Consider the following 5072-nt stretch of genomic DNA (forward strand, 5'->3'; position numbering starts at 1 on the left):
TGCCATGTCCCAGGTCACACACCCCCATCCCCGGGGGACAGAGGTTTCATCTGGTTATTTATGGAGCCACCACTCTGTGCCAGAGCCTGCCCAGGACACGGTTTCTGCCTTTGAAGACACGCATGGGAAGAGTGACCTCCAGGTCAGAGTGGTAAATGCCGAAATGAGGGGAGCACAGTGGGAGGACGGAGCACAGGGATGGAGGCACTGGGGATAGGCTGCTGAGTCAGCTGGAGAAGCCAGCCCAGGGCCCATGGCTGCTGGGGTTCAAGCAGAAGCCCCCACAGGCAGCGGCCCCTGTGGTTGTCAGTGGAGCCTTGGCTGGGGTGTGAATGGGGGTAGGACTGAGCCGTCCCCCCAAGCCAAGCCAGGAGGTCAGCCCGGAGGAAGGCGCGTGACTGTAATTGGTACAAGGGTGCAACATGAGCTGGTTGCTGCTTAAGGAGAAGGATGAGGGGTGTCAGCAAGCCAACCAAGAGCTTGACAAGTATCCCCTGGGGACATCTTGGGGTTTATGCTAAGGTCTGGGAACAAGCTCTGGGTTATTCTAGGAACTGTGGGACAAAAGGACTTGTTCTTTCAGCCAAATTGGACCCAGAAGAAGGGGTGGATCCTGGAAGCTGGAGCAGAGGCGGCATCGCCAATCAGGAACCCATGGGGGAGGGTCTCCAGGACCACCCAAGAGGCCCAACCTCAGCTCACAGCCGTGTCTATCCAAGGAGACCCGGCACCTCACCTCCTCTGCCAAAATAAAACCTTCCTTGCTTCCCCGGGCAGGCCCAGCCCTGGAGGGGCAAGAGCAACACCCAGCAAGAGGGAGGGGACAGAGGAGAAACTGGATGCACCCCTCCTCCCCTGACTCCTGGACTACACGGAGCTGAGCTGAGCTGAGCTGAGCTGAGCTGGCGGAGGAGGGAGCTCCAAATTCTAACAGTCTCAAATTTAATATAAGACTCGCCTGGACTTTGCATTACCCAAAGTGCCTGGAAAATGACGTGAAATAGCTGCAGTTCCTTGCAAGGGGGGAGAGTGAATCTGCCAGGCAGGAGTGAAGTAGGGAATTGAGAAAGAATGAATAAAGTGCTGTATGGATGTTAAACTTGTTTAATCGTCACAGGCACCATTTGAGTGGAGCCTGTTATCATGCTCGCTTTCCAGAGGGAGCCACTAAGGCACAGAGAGACTAAAGGATGCCCCAGGGTCACACAACAGAGCTGGAATTGGATGGGGCAGGCTGGTCCCAGAGGGTCCCCTTCCTGGCCTGTGGTGCTGCTTCCTGGCAGACACACTTGCATGTCTGTTGATTCCCCCAACCTCACCATGATGCTAATGCCAGTGGCATGGATGGAGCGCTTGCTAGGAGCCCGCAGACATGGATGGAGCGCTTGCTAGGAGCCCGCAGGCATGGATGGAGCGCTTGCTAGGAGCCCGCAGGCATGGATGGAGCGCTTGCTAGGAGCCCGCAGGCATGGATGGAGCGCTTGCTAGGAGCCCGCAGGCATGGATGGAGCGCTTGCTAGGAGTCCGCAGGCATGGATGGAGCGCTTGCTAGGAGCCCCGCAGTACTTTGCAGGCCTGACATTCATTGGGTGGAATCCCCATTTGCAGATAGAGACAACTTGGATCTCAAAGGAATTTGTCTCGAACACTGAAACTTCAGAATCCCAAGAAAGATGTGGGAGAGATTTTCCGAGAAAACCCCTCCACGTTCCGAAGACAGAGACCTGTCACACAGGGCCAAGGAAAAATCATGGAGCTGGGAGAGGGAGGCCTGGGTATGAGTAATAACAGTCTAACCAAGTATCCCCATTTTTCTAAGAAAAATAGAATGAGTTGTGATTTTTTATTATCTTTCTCTGTCTCTGATTCCCCTTATTCCCTACTTCCTACTTATCCCTTTAGAAATGCAACGATATCCTTTTGGCTCCCCTGCACCTGATGCTTGCTACAGGCCGAGTCCCTCTAGCTCTGTGCTTAGACGCTCCAGAGTGGAACTCTCACCCACCAGGAGGTTGCCTCGAAAGATAACAGTCCATCGACCACCCAAAGGATATCGGCAACGAAACTCTCTCCCACCTGGAGAGTTCTCAGCCGCTTTTACAACCTAGTCCTGCCCACGAAGGTGCCCGCAGTCACCAGTTTTCCCACCGCCTGGTAGATAAAGTACCAAGCTAGCACACAGGACCCACCCCCCGCACTGCCCGCGTCCTCCCTGTGTGCCAGTCATGTTAGGGCCCCTTTACAAAGCACCTGCTTTTTTTCTCCAAAAGTAAAGCGATACCCTTAAGGCAGGAAGCCTGTTCTTCTTCCCCTAAGCTAGCTTGGGAATAAAAAGTCACTTTCTTTATATCAGACCTCACTCTTGTTAATTGAACTCTGCAAGTGGCAAGCAACGGAACCTGTGGTTTGGTTGTGACGGTGACAGCAGTTGTGTGCCAGGTGCGCACTCTGTGAGCCACCCATGGTTTTGAGTGTTTTACGCACATTATCTCATTGAATCTTCCCACAACCCCAGGATGGAAAGACAGCAAACAGACCCACCTTACAGACAAGGCCACCAAGCCCCGAGGCGTCAAGGGTCCTGCCTGAGGTCACAGAAAGTGAAAGCCAGCCAGAGGACAGAGCCCACCCTCCCACATCCCCTTGGCTGCCCTGGTTGGGCCGCAGATGCTTCCCCTGAAGGCGTCTGTGACTCAGCTCCCCATTGTGAAGAGGCTGTGGGCTGCATCCTGGGTTTCAAGGTCTCGCTGGTCTCTGGCATTCTGGGACCCCACCCTCCAGCTTCTCCTTCCTATTTCTCCTTCAGCTTCTCTTCACCTGCTTTGGCCCCCACTGTGCAGTGCAGCCTTGTCACCAAGTGCTGGACACCCCTTGGGGTAGAATTGGTGGATTTTCATGGCACTTTGGCTGGTGCTAGCATGTGCCCCCCAACACCAGCAAGCAGCAAAGATAGTGAGCCCACGGCCACTTATGACAACTGTTCCCTTCCCGCTTCCCTACCTCCCCCAACCATATCTTCATTAAAGAAGCAATAATATCCATAGACTAAAAAAGGCCTCAGCCCTCCCTCCTTCTCTCCTTGGCCTGTGCTGTCCCCTCCCACACTTGACCCTGTGCCTGCCCATGTGACTAGCTTTGGTGTGATGCAGACAGAGGCCTGGAAAGCCCCAGTGTGTTGGGGTTCATCCACTCAGTACACTGGGAACATTGAGGCTGCCAAGTCAGTGAGCCCCAGGCAGTCTCCTGCACAGGCCACAAGGGGAAACTGAGGCCCCAGGCCACCGTCTGCCGGACACCAGACAAACAAGTGAACCCACCCAAGATCATTTCATCACCAACCAACCTTCCAGCTGACCACAGAGCATACTACCCTGCAGATAAGAGTTCAGCCCAGCCAGGCCCCCAAATGGCTCAGGCAGCCCACAGAATCAGGAGCTCAAGAAATCACTCATTTTAAGCCACAGAGATTTGGGGTGGTTTCTCACACAGCGAAAACTAACTGATACAGCCACTAACATTTGATTTGAGGATTGGGTATTGGGTATTAGTGTTCAAGACTTCTGTGCATTGGAAGAATTGCTTTCAGTGCAGACTGGCCTGGAAATTATTCTTTACACCAAATGCTTAAGTTTGTAAAACCCGCTCAGAGCTCTAGCACGGACCTCAAAGGGTGGCTGATGGAGCAGCAGAGGTGTCCCGATGCAGAGACACAAGGTCGTTCCCAGGGACTTAGGTCTGGGGACAGGTGTTTTACAGACTCCCTTAGGAGTGGCAAGTCTCCCGGAAATGTGGTTGGTGAAGACACACAACGAAACTGACAGAGAACCTCAACATTCTCTGGTAGGAAAAGCCAGGATCCTGGCAGAGGAAGCAACGATTCCAGCAGGGAACTGATCAGGACAGAGAACAATGCGGCCCCAGTTTTGATCCAGGGGTAATTTTAGCTTAGCTAAGGAGTTCCCCAGTCTGTAGGTGGAGAGGGGATCCAGAACCCCACAATTTATTTTTATATCTTAGTGTATGTAGCTATGCATCACATATGACAGGATAGAATATTTATATAGATATTTTAGTTAACGGCCTAATAAAACATATACATAATTATTATTCCAGAGCAAGAATCTGCAAAACACATTTTTCTCTTTTTTTTTTTTTTTTTTTTTTTTTGAGACGGAGTTTCACTCATGTTGCCTAGGCTGGAGTGCAATCAAGCGATCTCAGTTCACTGCAACCTCCTCCTCCCAAGTTCAAGCCATTCTCCTGCCTCAGCCTCCCAAGTAGCTGGAATTATAGGTGCCCGCCACCACGCCCAGCTAATTTTGTGTATTTTTAGTAGAGACAGGGTTTCACCGTGTTGGCCAGGCTGGTCTCAAACTCCTGATCTCAGGTGATCCACCTGCCTCGGCCTCCCAAAGTGCTGGGATTACAGGTGTAAGCCACCATGCCTGGCTGCAAAACACTTTTAATTTTCTTCATAAAGTCCTGACAGTCCCCACACACTGTGACAGACAGATACCTGCTCTGGGGACCAGTTACATCTTCCTGAAGGTGTGGAGTCCCTTCCCTGGACCAGGTTGCTAGGTTTCATCTGACTGTCCAGGAAATGCAGTGAGGCAGGTGGGAGCCCATTTTACAGATGGGGAAACCAAAGCCCAGAAAGTTGAGATGGGCTGTTCAATGTCCTCCACCTGGTACACAGCAGGCCTGGAAGTTCAACCAAGCTAGCCCCTCTGACTGCGCACTCTGCAGACCTTTCCCAGTGTCGTAGGCACCAGACCCAATGCCACTTCCCTTCTTCCTGCTGGTGGAGGGACAGACCCTTGCTCTGCTGGCCCCACAGCCAACCCTCAGGTCTTCCTCAGAGCTCTTGCCTGGAAGTAAGCACCTTGATGGAGACCCTGGTCAGCGGCAGGGGAGTGGGGGGACTTCTCCAGGGTGGGATCTACATTCAGCCTGGCTTCCATGGGTGTCAGTAAGAACCCGACCTCCAAATGTTCCTTGGCTAATGGTAGGAAGATAGTTGGGTGTTGGCCAGGGGCCCTCTTGGGAGAGGAGAGGTTTAAGCGCGTCTT

At 52.8% G+C, this 5072-nt stretch overlaps 1 long non-coding RNA gene across 1 annotated transcript; it reads left to right on the forward strand.

The window, feature by feature from the left end:
- The first annotated feature begins 1613 nt into the window (after positions 1–1613).
- Positions 1614–2350, forward strand: LOC105542454. Its single transcript, XR_001006473.1, has 2 exons — positions 1614–1775; positions 1903–2350. It is a non-coding gene; the product is annotated as an uncharacterized LOC105542454 (long non-coding RNA).
- The last annotated feature ends 2722 nt before the right edge of the window (positions 2351–5072 follow it).

This window comes from Mandrillus leucophaeus, unplaced genomic scaffold (assembly GCF_000951045.1).
Source record: "Mandrillus leucophaeus isolate KB7577 unplaced genomic scaffold, Mleu.le_1.0 Scaffold26, whole genome shotgun sequence".
In the NCBI taxonomy this organism is placed as follows: domain Eukaryota; kingdom Metazoa; phylum Chordata; class Mammalia; order Primates; family Cercopithecidae; genus Mandrillus; species Mandrillus leucophaeus.